The 22,668-nt window shown below is 41.4% G+C and overlaps 1 protein-coding gene across 1 annotated transcript in view; it reads left to right on the top strand.

The window, feature by feature from the left end:
* The window catches only part of nhsl3 (NHS like 3), a 36,031-nt gene that overhangs the window by 599 nt on the left and 12,764 nt on the right, over positions 1-22,668 (top strand). The window lies entirely within an intron of this gene.

Here is a 22,668-nt window from a genome sequence, read left to right as displayed (position 1 = left end):
TCTGACAGCTCTGTCATAGCAGGTGTCTTTATGCGTGTAAGTCTTGTTTTTGATTCAATGGCTCCCCTTTTGACTTTCTTTGACAGTCAGGTGAAAAAATAAAGGGGAGGTTGAATGTATGCACCTAGATGACAGAGATCAGTTTCATATTATAGTTGACCAATGTGTTTCAACTGCAGTAACCATGTGTGTTTGGGGAGCAGTATATGAAACTGATAGATATATCTTTAAAATCTGTACACTTTGTTTATGGCTGTCAATACCTGACTGTGGTAGATACAGACAATAATGTCTATGTGGTTCACCCTAGACATGGTTCATATGCAGCCTCCAGCGCTGCCATCACTGACAATGTTGTATTGAGCTTCTTTACCGTAAGGTGCTGTATACAGTGCCAGGGTCAGATTTGCACACAGAATCAGACCAATCACTCTTATATACCCACTGTAAACTGTGAGAGGGCCATAGAAGGGCGCATGCTTTAATCAATAATGGCCCAACGAAGATCCACCGAATTCTCTCAGGGACTCACTCTTTAAAACCTGCTTGGTCACTTCAGAGTGGTGGTGGTCTAACCTGAAAAGCAGAAAAAAAAATGTGACAAAAGACAGCCTTGAATGTTTTCCTCTCCCCCCCACCCCCCACCCCCCTACCCCCCTCGCTCAGACACAAACATGAGTTGGCAACATGTTCCGAACACTATCCTCTTGAAGCTATTCTGAGAAAACTTGTAAATTCAGCTGAACTTTCTCTATAAGTAACAGAAAGAAATCTTTGGAAACACTCAGACTCTCGCTCTCTTTCGAATGAACAATTTATAGAGAACCCCGTTCGTTTTTAATGATTAAATTCTTTGATCCACTGGGAGGGCCAAGGATGAGAGCCAAGATCTGGACAGAGCTGTGTGATTCAGCATGGAGATTAGAAAAGTACAATGCTTTATTGAGCCTGAGAGATGACCGAGGGCAGATTCTTTATTAAACGCTTTTTTAATTAGAGCACCCCGGCCCTCTTCTCTACCACCCCCTACCCCCCCCAATTCTCTCTTTCTCTCTGTCTGTTTGTCTCTTTCTCTCTCTCTCTTCATTCTCCTCAAAGATTCCTCCACTGCAGAATTACAGGGTGACCAAATTACACACTCATACAGTTAGCCAATTCAGCTACTCATTACTGCTTATTACAGTTTATTATGGACTGCACTACACAGCACTATTTAGACAAAACCCCTTACTTTCCATTCATACTGGAAGGACTCAGAGAGAGAGAGAGTTCGCTTTTGTCAACCCTTTCAATTGACTGCATTAAGAGATACTGAATGTGTATTTGTATGCAGTGTGCTGTGCGTATATCCATACACATCTATATGGAAAACAGCGGCTACTCTGGCTCAGTAGGTTTGGGGAGTCAGGCACGCTGTTCTCTTTCAGACCAATGTGAGCACATCTCTGAGCCAAGGGGGGGAGAGATAGCGCAGCGCTAACCCATTGCGTCACCCTCGTTTCACTGTGTTCCACTTTGTTTCACTGCCCCTGTCCAGACCCTCCCTCCCTCCCAAAGGGCGCTCTTTTTCCGGCCTGGAGGCTTACAGGGAGGTGAGGTCATTGTGTGGGATTCCCTGTGTCTTCATCCAGGTGGAGTCATGCTTCACTTTGTAGTTTATCTAAAACCTCCACCAGTTCGATTAATTCAAAGTACTTCTGGGAGATAGCAAGAGGCAGATGATTAAATTTGTCCTTCTCATCTGATCTGATGACTTTTCTGTGATGGCAGCGAGAAAATCCCACTCTTTAGTGCTGACCAGTAGCCTTGAAACCAACAGCATAAAATCAAATGTATGTGACGCTCTTCGTTTAACGACTCTTTGTGGTGCGTGCAGACGTTCAAAGGTCTGCTTTACTCAGTTCGTATCCAGGTAGCAGGGTGTTCCCTTTTTGATAGGCAAGAGCAGAAAGTTTTTGTTCATCCTTATTTTTCCCGTGTGCGGCAGAATGCACCCATCCAGTCGCCCTTATTGCCCAGATAAATGTGACATCAATTTATTATCAGCAATGACGTGACCAGGGAGAGGCAAACAAGAGAGAGGGGTGAAATCTGAGAGCAGTGTAATTAAACAGAGAAAAAAGGAAGGACTTAAAGATTAATGATAGCCAGAGAATGTGATATACGGGCTCAGCGTACATCAGATAGTGGTCGTGTGTGACTTCAGGGAGAAGACAGAAAATTTCTGAAGGCCTCCCTCCTCCCCCCACCCCCTCAAGGGAACGTAGGACTGAAGATGAGGTTTAGAAAGCCAACAAGGGAGCAAACTGTGAACTTAACAAAGTCCCAGCAGGGCCAAAAGAATGTTGAAAAAGTAAGAAAATGAAAGAAAACGAAGTGTTTGGTCTTCAGGCTCCGTATTTGCGGAGTGGCTCAGACCAGACTCTTTTCTCTCTCATTTCTCCTAATTAGACTTGTCTGTTCAACCCTATTCAGAGAGGCTTTGACTGCACCTGCCAGATACAGAGGTCAGTTTGACAGTGTTTGCGCTTCCTTTTAACTCTAAATGTATTGTAAATCTTTGCATTTTTAAGCTGTTACTGGGGAACTCGATCAGACAGAGATTTGGAGATTTAGATAATTGGTAGTTCATCCACTGGAAACATTCTCGATGTATTCAAAAGTTTATAACTCTGAGTTGACTTGGATGTCTCATGAGTCTAAATGCGTGTGATGTGTGTTATGTAAGAGCTAATGGATACACCTGTTAACACGTGATGATTGTTTACCTCAACGAAACCAGCCTTCTTCTTCTCTCTCTCTCTCTCTCTCTCTCTCTCTCTGTCTCTCCCCCCTCTCTCATTCTCTCTTTTCTTAGCTGTGCTAGCAGCTTTGTAACCGTTCTCAACTTTTATGACTTATAAATAGACCCAACACCGAGTCAATCTTCGATTACATAAGAAACCATTAAGTCTTTTTGTTACCATAAACCTGCCACAGAAAGTAAAGCTAGGAGATCTCACACACCTCTATGAATGTCAAAATTAGGGGATAAATTTAACTGGCTAATCCGTGTAGTCAGATCCTACATAGTTGAAGTCCATCGTCATGGGGTTGTACCTTGGCCCATACTGGAAAGTCCACAGTTTGGATATTTGATGCTGGCTAGAGACGTTGGTTGGTTGGAGGAATATCACCCCAGTGAGAAGGCTAAAAGATAGTAGGTTGAACTGGATCTGAAAGTGAACTGGGAGCTCCAGAGAGTAATCACAGCGTTTATGGAACATTTCTGTATTGTGACTGCCAAGGCTTTCTAACCTCAGACAAGGTCATGCTGGTTACACCCAATACTTGTCTGACACACTCAGACAAACAGACAGGCACAGATAAACACACACACACACACACACACACACGCAATGGTCCCTCGTCAATGGGAGGACATACACTCCAAGTCCAGGTCCATTATTCTATTACCAGGAATAACAGGAATACAGTAAATCACCATAGAAGCAATAAATCGTCTTCCTGTTCTGAGAGCGTCTCTATCATTCTCTCTTTCTCTCTCTCTCTCTCTCTCTCTCTCTCTCTCTGTCTCTCTCTCTCTCATACACACACACACACACTCCCTCTCATTATACAGTTCATAGTCAAAAGGTCGCTAGGTTAACTAACAAGAGGAGGTACCAGTGTTCTGTTTTAAGCAAGCATGGTGAACTTAGTATACCCTTTTGCTTTGGTGGTATATGCTGGCATCTCATTTAAAAAGAATCATAGAATAATATAAAATTGATTTCGTTTAATGAACAAACTTGTATCGGGCAAACTGCCCATTGCTGTAGGTTCATTTCAGTTATTTGACTCCACACATTATTAGATATGCATTGTGCATCTTACATTTTTTTTCCACGCTCTGGTCTTTGTCTGCTTTTGTTTTCTTTTTCTCCACCTGACTGACTGCGTGGCTCAGTTCTGCTGAATGCAAAGTGTCATAGCAGTTCCCATAATGAGTTATCAGATCATCTCAGGCCGTGACCCCTCCATCATACCTGTGTCCTTCAGAGCTCAGCAAGATCAGCTCAGTAAAAACACGCTAGGAATGAGAACATTTAAAGGTAAATAAACACAACAAGATAAAGATTTAAGGACTTAAGACTGTATGCGGTATCCATCTTCCCTGTTCCTGTCTCACACTATAGTACAGTACACTCCAGTGTCATGGCACACCTCAGCAGAAAGAACAACATAAACAAAAAAAAAAAACGAAAAAAAACAAAACATAAAAAAGTCTTTTGGTATGACTTTTAGAGAAGTCTGAGATGAGGTGAGGGGGCGGGCAGTTAGGTTGGCACCAGGTGGGTCATCTGACCGTCTGCCAGCCCCTGGATAAACTTTCGCTGCGTTTAACTGCAGACCAGCCGGAACGCAGGTGGATGGAATTTGATTTGATGCCGGTTGGATTTCAAACTACATTCCAGCGTGGTAGAACTCCTGCACATTTAGCACAATCGCGAATCTGTGAGTGCGGACATCTCAGCGCATCAGAATGTTCAAAGGGATTTTTTCCCCGTTAGTTTTACTCAGTATTATATCAAACGAAAGAGTTACTGTCAAGCATTCCCGTAAATCCTGCTCTACAGAAGGCAGAGTTAGCCGAGCTATATCAGATTATAACCACAAGAGGACAGCATAAAGCAGAAGTAGCCATCTCCACCTTCTCTCTGAGAGACCTCTTATAATAATATAATATCAGTGAATGAAGAGCAATATTTGTTAATCAGATCGTTCATGGCTGCAGGCGTAGGAAGCTTTGGCATTTGCATACAGTCCATTGCTTGCTGTTGTGCTGACGTGTGGTTCCATACATACAGAACATGAGTGCATATTTCCTCCGGCATTGACGCATACTGTACACTATTTTTTTTTTGGCAACAGTCCAGAAAAAAGTATCAGTTGTACTTTCCGTGTAGGTAAAGTTCTATGAGCTCAGCTCAAACTTGAGCTTCACCAAGCTTGAGATCACACGCAGACGGGGGACCCACCTCTGCTTCAACCCATCAAACACGCACGAACACACATACACACACACACACGCGCACACCTAAATATGCTCACACATTCACTATAAATGACATTCCTTGGCTATTCAGAACGCCACGTTCATCAGCTCTGCCTGAGCTACCTGGTTACTGTGACAACCGCGATAACGAGCTGTAGCCGTGCTATTTGACTAACGTATCGCGCGATAGCATCCCTTTGTTTTTGCGTCCACAGTGAACGGAAGTGGGAGATGAGTGGCAGAAGCTGGAAATGGCAGCCAAATTCCCCCCTGTGCCCAGTGATTAGTCTTTTTCTACCTCAGGCAACATATCCCGCTGAGCCACTGTGGGAGATCTGTTGGAGGAGAGATTTCACAAAGCACACTCAGTAAAGGACAGTCAGATAAGGAGGCATAACAAAGCTTTTGCAGAAATGACTTTGCCACAGTTTATAAATCAAAGCTAAGTAATATCCTGTGCTGCCTATCTAACAGATGGAACAGTCTTGACTATATGGAATGCAACTTTTGTTGGCCACATTTACAGGAGATGAATGAGACGACACCCCTCCCCCACCCCCCAGCTGACTGATGTCAGACAATGTTCTTGGCATCTTTTCTTTACCATGTCAGATCTGCTACATCAGACGACAAACTACTGAAGGTATGATCCAACGCTTCAGAGCATTCCATTAGATTTTGGCAAGGAAAAGAAAACGTTCTGGATTTCCAGAGACGGGACCTCGCCATTGTATCACTGTCTAGGGTAAGGTTAGTGCCAGGAAACTCAGGGACACAAAACCTATGGCTTCGGACAGCAAACATTTAGTGATATGATGTCTGTTTTCTGCACTGAAATGCTGTTTCAATAATACTCTCTCTCTCTCTCTCTCTCTCTCACTCTCTCTGCGTGAGTTAGTTTCGTTCGCTTGTACAGTAAAGTCCCAGCATCACAAGGATTTTAGGCTGTTTACAATACCACCGCCTCGCCCCCGTCCAGAAACCCCGCAGGACTTTCTATTCTTATCAGATGGGATTTACGAAGCATGTGCTCACATCTGCAGATTGGCTGGGACGGCGAGAAGGAGGAGGCGGGAGGGGGAGAGGAGGGATTGAGGGCCAAACTGTACCTGAAAAAGGTCAGCTGCATTCCTTCTCCACAGCTCCCAACACCTCCCTCCCCTCTCTATCTCCTTTCTCCCTCTCAACCCCCATGGGCAGTTTTCTACTTCTACTTAATTGTTGAAGACAAAGAAAAAAATGCCTGTTCTTAATGCCCTTTATGTCTGGTGTTCAGAAAGAGCCAGACAAGCCACAAAAATATACAAAAGTTCTGGTTCGTTCTATCACTGAGTTCTCAGGAAGCTTTAAAAACCCCTTTAAAGTGAGATCAGATTCTGACCTTGTCATAATCAGTTATGATTTCGTCGTCACTCGACAGAGAAAGGTGAAGGCAAAACACACATTCTGTGGCTGACTCATCGTTAGTTTCAGTTAAAACGTTCTAACTTAATAGTGGATGGGTTGAGTGTCTGGTCACTAGCTAAGAGTCAGATGCATTCTCTCATCATGCACCTTAGACATATAATTCAGAACCACTGGTTACTTTTCAGTCTGTCACTGCTATTACTTTAAATATTTATTTTAATTTGTTATGTACTGTTATGTACTGTGGCCATCTTATGGATGATTTATGGGGCAAAATACAAGCTTTTTTTTTTTCTTTTTTTTTTTTTTTTGCTCAGGTGACTGTGTATAGAGACTGAGCTTTAGTGACATCAGGGGGAAAAAAAAAATTTTGAAACAGATTTACAAAGCTCCATGTAGGATAAAAGGGCAGGTCCAGTGGAATATTGGGTTTCCTGACCGCAGAGATAAACAAGAGGAAGAGACAGAGAACCTGGGCAGAGCTATTGACTCACAGAGTGAATGGGAATTCCATTGGAATAATAACAGCCAAAAAGGTAATCCTTGCCCTTTATGACTGCAGTAAACAGCACCACGGTACTGTACTTAGAGCAGGACACAGGGGGTCTATGGCGCGCTTAGGGGGCTCCGAGTGTAGGCTCTGTGACGTCAGGATGTTCCTGGGCGGGGCACATATAGTCAGAGCATGCATCTTATTTATTTCATCATAGAACCAGAACTTGCACTGGAGCAAGCTAAGGCACACGCTGCAATGAAGCCAGATCTTTAAGGAAAAGACAGGAGGGGGGGTAGGGGGGAGGGGCGTGGGGAAGACTGACAGCTTTAAAGGATGTCGTACAAACCATGTCAACCCTGTGATCTTCTACATAATGCTGATGAGAGTAAAAATACAGGCAGTCAGTGTGTGTGTGTGTGTGAGTGTGTGTGTGTGTTTAAGAAGTGGGCAGAGCCACTGGGAGCAAATGAAGTCCTTCCTTCTCCACGCTCTGAGTGGTGGAGGCAAGCTACAACTGATCTTCGCTGGGATCAGAGTGATTTGAATGAGGGAGGAAGGGAAAAAGATAGGCGTGCACACTCAGGCACTGACTGTACACTCACTGACACACACACACACACACACAGACATACAGACACACACACATGCACACAGACATACACAGGCTGGATTACAGGGAAAAAAAACACTCAGGGTGGGATAGCAGTGTTCCTACGAATGCATCTACAGCACTGAGTACTGAGAAAGAGGAAGCCAGAGAAAACAGAGCAAGCCAGAGACAACAGTGGTAGGCAGGCCCAGATGCGGTTGTAAGGGTCCGTCTATGGATAGTGATGCTGGAGTCTCTTGAAGGCCAAGAATAGTGCTATGGGGAACTCCATCAGCAGGAAGAGGCTGCAGGGCAAACCCAACCCAAGCAAGGTGAAAACGCTCTGGCATTTTGGGCGAGTGGACAAACTGAAAGCAGGTAGGGGAGAACCACTTCTCTGATAATGAACAGATTGGCTGATAGGAAAAAGTGTGTGGTGGCAAAGACTCGTGGTTTTTGTTTGTTTGTTTGTTTGTTTGTTTGTTTGTTTGTTTGATGGGGGGGGTTGTTTTGTTTTGTTTTGTTTTTTTTTCATTTGCCTTATGTGATTTTGCTCCACTAAAACGTGGAAGGCATCAGTGAGGTGAAAGATTGAAAGTCCCTGATGCGAGGGCTTGTGCCATGATCTCTGAGTTTTCGAGTTTTTCTTTCGCTGCACAGTGATGTGCAATAAGTTAAATTTAAAATCATTGTCGGAGAGTATCTTATTTAACCTTTAAGAGTACAACTCTTTGCATCCTAATACATGTCGCTCAGCTCCAAAATTAGATGGACATTACGTTTTAAAAATTTAAAACCTGAACCGTGTGAATGCCATTTCTGTAGAATAAATTTAGGCTCCATAGACAGAGTTTTTGCGTTTCAGTGAATTTGTCTGAGTGTATGAGTGCGTTTGTTAAAGAGAAAAAGAGAAAGAGAAGAAAATGTGCTTTAGGTGCTGTATTTTTCTTAGCCTCATAAAACTTGTTTCGTGGGCTAAGGAGGGCTGAACGTGTCAATCAGAAATGAAAAAAAAGCATCACAAACCTGTTTCATGTCAGTCACTCACATTGCCTTCTCGCTTTCTACAGCCATATTAAAGCAGATAGACAGGTTAATATCAGAGCACTGTTTCAGAGCACTGTATTGCTATCGGATTTTCCATTTGCCTTTTTTTTTCTTTTCTTTTCTTTTTTTTTTTTTTTTTAATTTGGTTGAGTTTGTATACAAGGACGCCTTTGTGAGAGGATTCCTTGTACACATTGAGTTATAGGCACATGCAAGCAATAAAAAGTTCAGAACTGTGGAGCTGAGCTTTGAGCGTTTGCCTAAGACAGTTGATTCACTGCGATTTAAAATCACAGGGGAATGTTTGGTAAGCTTCTGTTTTCAACAGAAAGTGGGAAAAGCACAGTGAGGAATGTGAATGATACATGTGACCGATTAGCTGATGCTCAGAGTCTGTATTCAAAACAATCATTCAGTTTTGGTGCCTCAGTAGTGTGTCTTATCTTCAAGAAAGATCTTAAGAATGGGTCAAATATTCATCAAACTTAAGAATAGCGTAACTTTTCCTCCCCTCTCACCTGCTGGGCTTTGTATGGGTGCTCACTTTTTTTTTTTTTTTTACCAGTCACTGCCTGTACAAAGCCAATTATGCTTTTATGATAAATCCTGTCATTAAGAGAAAAAAAAAAAACCCATTTCATTGCAAAGACTTGCCTTTTGTGATGCTTTGGGATTATCAGGCATGATCTATGTTAGATGTCTATGTCATCTCTGTCTCTCTCTCTCTCTCTCTGCACAAAACTGCTGCTAATCCTGAAGGCATAACCTGTCTTAGCGTCAAACATTAAGATCACTTCTTTTAATCCAGAGACTAAGAGATTCTGGCCAAACTTTCTGCGGTCTGGTCTCTTTGTCCAGGCCAGTCAAACTGGTGTGTTCGGAGACTTAAGGGGCCATGTGCGAAAACATTAGCTACAATGTACTGATGTGCTCCCTGGCTGTCTTGGATTGTTTGACGTGCATACTTTCACTCATTCATAGGGAGAGGGGCTTATTCAGACAGCTTGAATCTTAATGCATTCCAACATACCAGTCTGTCTCCTCACGCGTGAATGAACCCACCACACATCAGGAGCTGGTCCTGTTATGGCCACACAAGTGTGTGTGTGTCTGTGTGTGTGTGTGTGTGTGTGTGTGTGTGTGTCTATGTTTGGTTTAGTTATGTCTGGACACCACACTGGGTAAAGATGATTAATTTCCTTGAAATTCAACTCCACTCTGTCACCCTGTTCCAGGGCACTTTTTCTGAAAACGAAAACCTTGTCCCACCGTTTCTCTACGTAGAATATCCACAGAGACCAGCAAGAATCTCTAGTCGGTCTGATAAAGCACAGATCTGTCTGGGACCGGTGTATACATAGACTTTTCTTATCCTGTCAGTCAGAGCCCTGACTCTGGGGAGTAGCAGAGCTAGAACAGAGGTTGCACAGTGGAGGTTCGTGTCTTATCTTTAAGTTAGGATTGTGCCATAAGTCATGTGCTTTTGCGATTTAACGCTCAGACATAATTCTTTGGATTCTCGGACAGATTCATGTTCACTGTGAATAGTGTTGAGATTGACCGAGGCGATGAAAAGAGACGGGATGGGGGGTGGGGGGTAGTAGTCGTGGTCACTGTTAACAGGAAGCTATAGAGAAATAAGAGGGCTCCGAGCAGATGGGTTTTCTTGGCATGTGTAATGCAGTGATGAAACACTAGAGTGGTTCTATGGCCGGGTCGGGGCTGAAATGAAGTGTCCGGTACCCAGTGATTCAGCGCATTTGAAGATAACGATCAACATCAAATGGTTGGATAAAGTGATTCGCCGTCATGTTTTGGAAGGAACGGAACTGTTCTCACCCTTTCTCAAAAATAACAACCTATTTTTGTCCCTTTATTCAATCAGAACGATATTGTGCTGTGGCGTGTTTTATAGCTCTGGCTGTAACCCTTCATTATTTGGAAGACTTAACGCGGCTGGTTTCTCCCCGACACAAAGACATACATTCACAAAACATTATGGCAATGCCCCTATTGTTGTGTAAGGGAACAGTTTGGTGACTGAATGTCATGATTCAGTATTTCCACATGGAGAGACAGGCAGAAAAGGTAACACATGGGAAAGCATCTTATCCTCAGTCCCATCTTTAAACAATGTCTATTTATTTCCTCTCTTCTCTGTTTGTGGAATAGGGTGGATACTGATGACATAAATCTATATTTATGAGGTAATCCTTGGTTGTTTTACACTGAGAGCTGCACAGTGTGATAGTGGGGCAGTTAAAGGTGAAGATGGCTGTCTAAACATGCTGTAAACATGACATTCAAACACCAAAGTGCAGCCAAGGTAGATTCTTTTCACTGCGGTGTCACTTTGACTTATTTTATTCGTCATTCAGTTTTGTTTTGTTTAATTTTGTTTTGTTTTGTTTTGTTTTTGAGTGCTGAACACACCCAAACATTGCCAGCAACTCTGTTCAAGAAGAAGTAAGTTAGAGGTTTTCGCTCTCGTCTTGGGAGAAATCCTCTTAAATAGCCTTTCCCCATCCAAACCTGTTGGCTTTTTCTCCAATAGAAACTAAGTGTGTGGTCCATTTTCAGACATTTCTAAAGACCCAGCATGAAATTTCCAAACACGATATAAAAAAAGGCAGGACTGCTGCATCATGAGAGAGTAAAACGACTCCAGAGAAAGGCACCAGCTCTCTCTCAACTGTGTTTATTATTACACAACAATGAGGAACTGCAATGCTTGCACAATGTACAGGCATACGGTCATAAGATTCAGTATGACTATGAATGTAAGGTTCCTGTGTCTGTCTGACCTTTTTACCGTAAACTAATACGCGAGCATGTGTATTTATAGCAACACTAATGGATTAAACCTGATCTTAAATCACTCGTCGCTCTCTCTCTCCCTCACTCCCAGCAAATAAACATGCCCAGGTATACCTATACGTATATTCAAAAACTCAAACAGATACACACGCAGTGATGTCAGTTCATTCATGTGTAAAGTTATGATAGCTTTTATCACTGGTTGAGTGCCATTGAAATGAAAGATTCAGTCATTTAGGTTTGCTCAAACATTGTTGATGTTGTTGTTGTTGTTTTAACTGACGTTGCTGAGTCCCTGACACTCAGGTTTTGTTATTTTAGTGGAATATTTGGCTGCCTGTTTCAAGTGCTGATGTACAAGTGTTGGCACTCAGGTGCAGATAAAGACACATCAAAATATGCACAGAAGTGCGCGCACACACAAACACACACATACACACACACACATACACAAACACACTAACACACAGATACATATGCTCTCAGCAAGACACCAATTTTGAAGCCGTGAGAAACACTGGGTGAGCAGCCGTCAGGAATGAAGTGCTACTGCTCTCACCACAGAGCAGCATCAAAGCATGCTGTTTAATGGGCCGTGAAATGGATGATCACTCTGAATGAGTTTTTAAGATCACCAGTTGCTTTCTCCCATACAGATATAACACTGCACAGACCTAGCTATCTGTTGCGCTCTCTCTCTCTCTGTCTCATCTCTCACTCTCTCCTCTCCATTATGCACACAGTGTGTGTGTGTGTGTGTGTGTGCGTGTGTGTGTGTGTGTGTGTGTGTCTGTGAGAGAGAGAGAATCACAAAATGACCAATTTCCACACAATGATTTTACAAATCTACCTGCAATACACCAGTTCCACACCATATATCATTGTGTTTTAACCAGATAAGACCTACCCCAGCCAATGAAATGGGCTTATATCACAGCACAAAGAAGCCCTTTCATCCAGTTATCGCAGCACAGATTGTCCAAGACACAGACATACAAATAAAGGAAAATATCCTACGTAATTCGTTCAAAACTGCCTTTAGTGATTTTAGAAAGAGAATCTTTGTTGTCATGTGTCCTGAATATGATAAATTATTGGGAGTCATTTGAAACATGGAATAGAATATCTCTCTTCTTTTTTGCTTCAGTGGGGAAATTTCTCCTTCTCTTCCTTGCTCTTGCTTTTCGCTAGTTTTCCGTGCGTGTCCTCCGTTTCCCTCTCGCTCAGCCCAGCTTTTTGGTTTCAGGCTTTTTGTTGCAGTTGCTTGCAGTTGCTGAAGGCAACTCTCCTTGACCCGAGTCGACTCAATACAATTGTTTCTTCTCTGATAAAATTCCCAAGCATCTGGCATTCACAGCTGGACTGTGTGAGGCTACAAACACACAGACAAAATATGAACCTTTAACAATGCACTGTATGTTAGAAAAGCTGTTATTCAGTTATAACATACATTTTTATGTTCACTAACAATATGGATTATGATCTGTTGGACTGATCTGACCATGACTATCAGCCCGGAATAAAGAGATCCCAAGGCCAGGGAGGAATCCTGATATGAAGTTGTTGCAGCTTAAACTCTTTTGTTCACAGAAGATAACCCCCTGGTAAAATAAATAAACAAATAAATAAAATCTCTTTTGCAAAGGAATGCTGGCCATGGTAACAACGCAAAAAGTTTCACAATTCAATTATAATATTACCAACAGACAACATCAAACTGAGACTGAGACAGCAGTCAAAGCCTTAGGCTACAAAGCAAACACATTCTGCATCCAAATATTCTTTAATCCTATTTTTACATATACCCTCGGTGTAAAGGAGTCTGGCGTAAGATAACTTTGAAGAGCTAATAAACCCAGGTTGCAAAGAGATGAAAAGCATTTGTTTTTTGCTTTCTTTTTTTTTTAACCAAAGACAATGTAGGTTTAAGGGGGGAAAAAACTGCTCCTTTGATCAAAGGTTGCACATTAACAACGGTAAGCAGGGAGCTCTTTTAAGATGGCTTTATAAGGGAATATATACCGATGGACCATTCGACTGACATGTAGGGAAGAGAATCCAACTGCTGTGCAAACTGTAATGGTGGGTAGAGAAACTTGAATCAGAAATCATCAGTGCACATGAAAAACAGAATCAAACCCTCTTGAAGAGAATGCGGTGACGTGCACACAGAAGAAGCTACAGTAATCAGTCACCGAGAGAAAGGCAACTTTATCTCTTTTTCTTACACTAAAGAAACTTTATCTCGTTTTCTTACACTGAGGAAAAGTAGAAGACTATAAAATAGAAGCACGGCTTCCCCAAAATGACTTATAAATAAAATCAAACAAAATGCTCAGTAAATATGAAAGAAAGAAAGAAAGAAAGAAAGAAAGAAAGAAAGAAAGAAAGAAAGAAAGAAAAAGCTACTACCATGATGCTTATATGAGGACACTACCAGCTCATTCTCTTGATTAACTTTATGTCCTTGAGTTTGCTTACCAGCAGTACTTTCCAAAAAATGAAAACCAGTGGACGAGAAAAAAAAAAAAACCCTCACAATGCATTACCAAGTCTTGCGTCTTTTTGGGGTTTTTTTTTTCACCTTGTGCATTCTTTGTGACTCCCTGTTTTATGCATGATCTGTCACTGTAATTTTTTCTTCCTAAAGCTGCACCACCTTTGAGATACATAATACTGAATAATGAATAAATATATGGATAAGTCTATGAATAATTGCCATATGTTTAACTACTCATAATCCCCTTCAATTCTGAGAGGAAAACTGAGTATGTTTTTTTTCCCTTGTACTTTGAAGTTCCTGTTTCAAAGGAGTGCGACTTATTTAGAATGACTTGGGATGCATCTCCTCCCAAACAGAGTGTGTTTTAAAGATTGTGCTACAGTAGTAGGCACAGAATGATGCTTTTCTTTGTTTTTCTGGGCCTGTATTTTCACAAGAGAATATATTAAGGCTTAGTGTGGACTTTAGATTGTATCTACTGAGTATTTGTCTGTTCTGAACACTTCATCTCTGGTGTTAGATTCTGCTTTGTTAGCACATTGGCTCAGTTCAGCTAAAGCAAAGGGGTTCCTTCCAGGGCTGTACCGACAGTGATTTGAAATAACATGAACGTTTCAAGATTATTAGCCAGTTGAGTTGAGTAGAATCCTGAATTCTAGGATGTAATGTACTAAAGAATGTCATGAGGCAGATACTGAGAATCAGCTTTGATTTATGACTGTCCTGACCACATTACAGTAGGTGTGTCTGACAATGCTGACCGAGAGAGAGAGGTAGAGAGAGAGAGAGAGAGAGAGAGAGAGAGGTTTCTGATATAAAAAAACCACTCAGTGCCTGACTGTAATGGGGCTCTATGCAGCCATTTCCTCCATCAGACACAAATTGAGTTAGGATATTAGAGACCAGTTGCCAACACAACAAGGCCTTTCTTTTACACAGACCTGCTCAGCCTGTTCACCAGTACACATGTACATTACTGATACCCACGTGTTTCTTTTAGAAACGCAAACCGAATGGGATCCAAGATATATAGTTTACATTCAATTACACACAAGGTACTTGTAATCAAGGCCTGAATTCTATTAATGGCAAAAAAAAAGAAAAAAGAAAATTCAGAATCACTTCACTTTTCCCACTGAGATTGGAGAAAACATTGAACACACAAGCAGAGTCCAACAACATCAACGATTTAGTTGATAGACATCATGACCTTGACTTGTTTTAGTGTTTCAGCTGACCATGCACAAAATAGGTACATGCAAGAGATGCCTGGTTGTCTTGTCAGTCCCTCACATACTGATTTGGCTTTGAGATGCTAACTCATCACACGTGCTGTACTGCTTTGATTTCCCTGTTCTTAATGAAGAAAGTCAACGTGCTGCCGTCTGCAGTTCCTGCCAAAGGGCCAAAGCCTGGCATGCTTGCCTACAAATGTCAAATGCGACCGCTTCAACATCAGCTGTAGCCCAGTTAGAGTTACCCCGACACCCAACAGCTCACATCTCATGCTCAACCTCATTGAAACAGACTCTACTGAAAAGAGTGGAACCAAATGTTGAGTTCTGAGAATTCTTGCCAGTTCTTGAGAATTCTTGAAACATTGAGGGGGGATTTGGAATAGCACTGGGTAGTCTGGATTTGCTGGTTTATTTTGTAGAGACTCAGATACGGAGCTCAGGACAGGGTGAGCTTAGATATATACACGTAGTGCATTAACGGAAATTGTAACAGATACAGTCAGATTTAAAGATGTGTTATTGCCCTGGATAAGCAAATAGAGTTTCACAAGATGTATAATAAGTGCCTCTTAATGTCCTGTTGGTTGATTTGAAATAATGGTTCATTTAAGTGGAGGCTTCTCAAGACTTTCAGACTCTGCTGCATTGTCTCTATTTGAGTGTTCTGAAGATAACAAAGAAACCAAGAGAAGAGATTCCCTGCAGTTACAAAGAAATGTGGACTCGTGATTTATTTACCTAAACCTCTTTGTGAGTCACACTGTCAATAACAAACTTACCCAGAGTAAGACCGCGATGTGTCTGTGTTGTATAATTGTCATATTAGGGAAGTATTAATGGGGCTTTCAACACAAAAGGCCTACAGATGCCCAGCGCTTCCAAGCAACATGTATAAACATATAGTGACAAAACACAGCACCCTTGGTTTTTTTTTTGTTGTTGTTTTGTATTGTTGTGGGGTTTTTTTTTTTGCTTTTTTTTCCAGGATGAGATCATAACTATTGCATTTGTATACTGGATCATTCCTGTTCGTTCCTCATGAAATTTTTGCCCTCAGCCAGCCGCAGGTGAAAGACGCACTTTTAGTAATGTGACTTATATTATTGCAAATCATGTTTCTTTTCATAACTAGAAAAAAGTGGCAAGCTTTAAGGGAGACATATGAGATTGATAAAGATATCAAGATAAACAAAAATAAAAAAATGATAAATAAATAAATTTAATAAAGAGATGGTTGATCTTTGAGACTTTGAGAGCTTACAAAGATTTTATCAAGAGGAGTTACGTCACATACTTTGGCTGGACATTAAAAAAAAAAAAAAGAACAGCAGGTTTGTTGTCAACAGAAGCTATGCTGGTGAGATGTGTGTGTGTGTGTGTGTGTGTGTGTGTGTGTGTCAGAGAGTGTGTGATTCAGTTATCCTTTTTGAAAAGCACAGAGAACAGCTGTGTTCATGCTTAATGCGTATGGTGTGATTCTGATATAGGATAGGTTAACGTATCACCAACACCCACACAGAAACACACAGAAACACACACACACACACACACACACATACACACACGCACACACACAGTCACACAGCTACAATCACTCACACAGTCATAGATACATAAATATACAAACATATTTTTCCAAATATAACATTTATATTATGCATTTCCATACTTCCACCATAAATGGGCCAGATTGCAGACTTCCTTATTCATAACTTTTTTGTTGTTGTTGTTCAGGAGGTTTTAAAACTGTACCAGGGGTATATCAGTTCCTTGTCTTCATCCCATTCGGGTCTGACTCACCGTCTCCAGTGAGTCACATGAGCACGGTTCTTGGCATACAGACGTCTCAACAACTGTTGATTGTTTGTGGCAACGCATATCACACTTCGAGCAACTCCATGCATTTTCCATGAAAATAAAAATATCCATGTCTTAATTCTCATTCTTTGCAAAACAGCAGAGACATATAATCTCATTAGACAGATATTTTATATCTACATACTTTTCAAGTCTTACCAAAGACAGCCTCACAAATTATAGCTGTATAAAAACGTATGTGTTGCTCCAGATGCTTTTTCTCACTGTTGTATCATGTAACAATGTTTAGAATAAGCCTTGAGAAAAGAACAGCTGGTTACACTCACTCATGGCAAAGAAAAAGAAAATACTGGTTTTACTGATACTGTGTAAAGAATTATAAAAAGAATTATACAAGAATGAATCACATGACTGTCTCAGGGTATATCACAATAGCTGCAAATGAGAGTCTGATTTCTCTCAATGCCTGAAAACATCATTCTCTCTCTGTACTGTCTGCTCTGTAAAGTGTGTTTACTTTAGTATACATACCCAAGTAAAATAAAGAAATAGAAGAAAATGTTTTTTGATTACATATTCATAAAATGTAGTGAAGCAAGCAAGTGCCAACACCCAGCGTGCAAACATTCATTTAAGATTACATAAATAAAAAAAAAAAAAGTATAACCATTTTAAAGTTCACCGCTGACGATCTGACGATGCATGTCTCAGTCAGGTTAATTCTGTGGATACGAATGCAGTATACCTCAACGCCAATAGTCGCCCTAGAACCAAGACCAGCCACTTTTGACAACAAAATTTGTAACAATATTTCAAATCAGTGAATCCGTATCTGATTTTGATTTTGGATTCGGTGATAATAAGATTTTCGTATCATACCCAGAGATGCACTGAGATGGTGTCGGGGGGGGGGAAGAGCCAGGATTACAGTGATATTAGCCTTGGGCTGAACATGTTACCTCTTGCTCTTTAGGGTCCCTTTTACTTTTATTGTCACAGACATAGCAATCACCCTCCATCAGACTCCCTCTAGCTCTCACCCACTCCAGCTAACACAGCCTGAGGTGGTCCTGCTCTCAAGAGCCTTTCTTTTTTTGTTTTTTCTGTGGAGGGACAGCTGGTCTTTGCGTCTAGAGATGTTGCAACCGTCTTTGGCTAACTGCGCACCTTTCAAAATTACAGGGTCTCATCTCTCATCTGAGCATGTAAAAAAGAAAGCCATATTATCTGTCTGGGAAAAAAAAAAATGCGCAGAGTAAAGCATTTGTATCACAGCCCCGAAGTTTTTCCCAGTGGCATAAATATCAAGTCACATGTTTAAAGAAGTACCAGGGATAGTAACACGTTTAATTTATATAACGTGGATTCAACAGTGTGGAAGCTGCACATATCTGCAGTAACAGTAAGACAATATGACGTTTAACTCTGACAGCGTGCACCAAGAAACTGGTAATCATATCATCTTTAATATAGTGTGCCCTCTAACAGATGAGCTGAATGCAAAGCTTACATAAACTCTGCTGCCGATAAACACATAGGGAAGACTGAGCAAGACGAGGCAGGCTTGTCAGCTTCATCTCGGGTTGAAGTCTGGGTCAAAGGTTAAACGGTGCTTCCAAAGCCCTGGGGGGCGGACGTCAGACTGTCTTCTATGCACATCTCCCATACTGAACTCTCATTTTCAGTACGTCTGTGTCTGTTTTTTCACAATACGCATCTTTCTTAGAAACCCCAGGCAACGAGATGCTGAGGTGATAACATGCATGCACTGGTATGTTGTCTCAAGATTTCGTAAATGTTCGGTTTAGCTCTCATGGTGCATTAGGTAAAGTAAAAGGATACAGGCTTGGTGAATTTTGTTTGTCATTATCATGCCTAACTGTCTGACCACTGAGCAGCGAGAACTGTGGACTAAGGATGGTCGTGGTTATATTGCTTTTCGCCCGTCTCATTCAGATGAGTGCTGGCCAGAGAAAAAAAGAGAGAGAAAAAAAAAAACAAGAGTTGTGCTAAGAATGTCATTCAGCTGGCTTTTATATTCTTAATGGATCCTGAAAGAGATTTTTCACAGCAATAATATTTATATTGTCTCTCAGGACACACAAGAATAGGTTCAGCCTTAAAATGTTCAACATTGAAACAATAAACCGATATTCAGTTCCTGTTCTCACAAAGCTTTCTCACAATTGCTTTTTGGATGACTCTCATACTCCGTCCACAAGGGCTAGCGTTAGTGTTTATGAGTGTATAATTACCTCCAAACTGAAGTTCTCTGAATTCTGGCGTCCGGCTTGTATGGGGACAAACATTTAACCGCAATGGAAAGAATTTGCTATAATATTTATATCTTTGTGGCAACTTTCTCTCTCTTACTCTCTTTCATTAAGAGGTTTTGATGATTTATGCTGGATAGCACTTGTATTTCCCGACCCAAACTGAGAGACCATTTAGCAAATAGATTTATAAGATTCTTTGTGGAGTTAATGTCCACAATTCAGACTCATTTCTGAGCAGTAATACAAAACTGTCTTTATCTGTAGCATTTACAGTCCAGTGTAGCAAAAAATGCTAATCGTTTTTTTGCAGTGAACTCATTTTCAAGTGTGTAAGAACTGTGGATGTGGAAAGTTGGACGTTTCTCACTTTTCTGTCAATCTGAATGTTTCTGAACAATTTGTGTGTGAAGGTCACAGTTTACTTGGCTCTCATGTACCCTAAGAGAAAAGTAGAATTTTCATCTCATGGTTATCCAACACTGCGGTCAGTCTTGTGATCAGTGCCGCGGGCCTTGATGCTTGTTGCATGTGGATGGCAAAGCTAATTAGGGATCTAAAATGATGCTGTTATAGACAGTTTTCAACAGAGTCAAAGTCAAAGCCAGACTGACAAAGAATTCCCTAACCCTACAGTATTAAACTATATAAGTCTTCTACCTTTATGTGATCAACAGTCACATAAAGGAGGTGACAACAAAAGATTACTTTTTTTTTATTGTTTGTTTGAGAGAGGAGCACAGTGTGTATTTTGAGCTTAGAATTATCATCAGAAATTACTTAGGACATAGCAAAAAAAAAAAAAGCAACCCAAAAAACATTGTTTGTAATCACGGAAATATAGAACGATTTTGTTCATGTAAAGTCTGTTTTTCACGAATCATTATGAACGCAGTCCTCTCTGACACATTGTAATCAAGCGGTCTGTAATAACACAATACAGCTGCCTAATGTAATCACACAGCTGCCCCTTCCTCGCCACAGAAAGGCTGGATTTTTTTTTTTTCTTAAGTACTCCTCCAAACAGCTCTTTCAGAACTAAATCACCGTTTCTCTGGTCAGATTTTCTACTGTTTTTGCAAACTCAAAGCGGAATCCCCTTTGGCACAAGCTGATCAGCCGATGCTGATTGCATGAATATAGATGAACTGAGGGAGAACTGGACAGGAAATGTTCAAAGACTCTCTCTCTCTCTTCTCTCTCTCTCTCTCTCTCCCCCTCTCTCTCTCTCTCTCTCTCTCTCTCTCTCTCTCTCTCTCTCTCTCTCTTATTCATATGCTGTGAGAGCAGTTGAAAACGAGGAGCAGGTAGCTCCTTAGAGTCTCTCAGTCGCAGTATCGGCTCATTCATGTGTGTGCATCCATGTCACTTCCACTCAGACGAGGTGCATTAGCTCCAAAAAGAGCACATTTTTATAGCGTGGAAGGACAGGGAGTTGGCATTTGCATACCACATCATAAATGTGTTTACAAGCTACCACCAGAACCTCATCCAATGATTGGATTAATTCCCTGACATTCTTGTGCAACAATACACATTACTGTATCTGGTGGCCACATTAAATCATGCAGTTAGAGCTTCACTTAGGAAACATTACTGTCTTACTGAGGAAGTTGTTGAAACCTTACTGCATTACCAAGGAAGCCATTGAAGGTCATATTGCAACAGGAGGGCTTGGTCTCGGGTAATATCAGTAATACCAGGCACCTGGCCTTTGCCAGTGTGGTGACCTTGTGAATCACTTCCCCAGTAATGGTCGTAGAATATAAAGTGGATAAAACGTAATGAATGTGTTCTCTACTCTACTATAGCAGGGTTTAAAGGCAGCCACATTTAATGGCGTGCAGCTGTGCTCTGACAGTTTCATGGCCCCGAGTCTTCAGGGACCAACGGATACTGGAAGGTGTGGTGTAAGCTACTCTCCTCATAAGCTAACACCAGGTCAGCGCAGTGTAGCAATACCCCAAAGAATACGTTCGGACATCAGCAGAAATAAAATGCACTCTCACGTCTTTGTGCAGTATTTAAATTGCTATGAAATCTGAACTATCCCAGAATGAAGGACAATGGCAAGTAACTGCTATCCAATAAACAGAGAGGGGCAGTATGCATTGTGGGATGCCTTTTGATAATAATGTGATAGGTGGCGTATCTTGCACATCTTTGCGTTTCCTATACAAAGACTTCTTTTCTTTTTATAAATTAGTTCACTTTACTATCTTCAAGACATAACACTCCTCAAGTGCACTGAAACTCTATCATTTTTTTTGTCTGAAGAAGAAAATGAAAGATGGGGCAATTTCTGGGGAAAACAAAATGTGACATTTCAGTCAGTCTTAAATGTCACAGTACTGCTGCGCTAGATTGGCCGCGCTAAGCGATGCAGGCACAGAAGCTATTAATAGCCTACTGTTGATGAAACTCTCAGACTTGGAGGGGGGGGGGGGGCGGTATTTTTGGATAAGGGGGAGAGAGGTTTTCAAAGTTTTGAGGAGAGAAGATGTTTGGTGACATGTCGAGCGGGTGCACGCGTGCTGACGGGCTACTGAGCTCCTTCAGACACGTAAACTAAACTTCTTCGTTCTGCCTCTAATCAATAAACCCCCGGAGGTGCTGGTGCATTGCAGGGGGCACTAATTTTAGCCTGATGACTGAGCAGTCTTACTGGAGACACAGAGGAGAAAACTGGAAGAGGGAGGGAAGAGATGCCTCACCCTCATCCTCTCCTGAGGCCTTGGAGACCTGCCCTGACATGTTCATACTATCTCTTCCCTGGAGCTGCTTTCTAAATTCTTTGGAGACAATACTTACGTAGTCGTACGGAGAGGCTTTAAAGGAATAAGCCAATGTGGAGGGGGGGAAAAATGAAGATTGATATCATATCTAGAGCATAGTATTGTTAGGAATGTTTACATAAAGAACAGATACTGAGTTGGCACCACCAGGCACTGGAAATGGAAAGTAAGTGAATGAATGCCGTGAATGCAATGAAATGGGTTTGCCAAAACCCTTGGGTTTTTGAGCTCTTTTCTTTACATTTTTGTTCTTGGGGTTGCTGGTGAGAATACATGTAGCAAAAACTTTGATTATGACATTACCTGACTCAGACATCTAGAGGCCCCTTTTGCCACACCTGATCGCAAAGGTTTTTTTTGTTTTGTTTTTTTTTATACAGTCAAGCATAAAATGGAAAACAGAGGCCTGACTCGATTTCTCTCAGATGCATTGACATTTACTGTTACATGGCCTACAGAATCTTTAAATAATACTGTGGAAGTGTGCAATTCTACCCCTGGGCAAGAATGAAACACACGTAAATGCTGGAGAAACTCAGAGACACAGGGCTTGTACACATATTACAGCAAATCTATCAGTTTTATCCCTCCCTCTTTCCCTCTCTCTCTTTTTCCCTCTCTCTCTCTCTCTCTCTCTCTCTCTCTTT

Source organism: Chanos chanos, chromosome 12 (genome assembly GCF_902362185.1).
Source record: "Chanos chanos chromosome 12, fChaCha1.1, whole genome shotgun sequence".
NCBI classification, from domain to species: Eukaryota; Metazoa; Chordata; class Actinopteri; order Gonorynchiformes; family Chanidae; genus Chanos; species Chanos chanos.
Note: the sequence above shows the minus strand (reverse complement) of the source record. Positions and strands in the feature narration are given on the sequence as shown.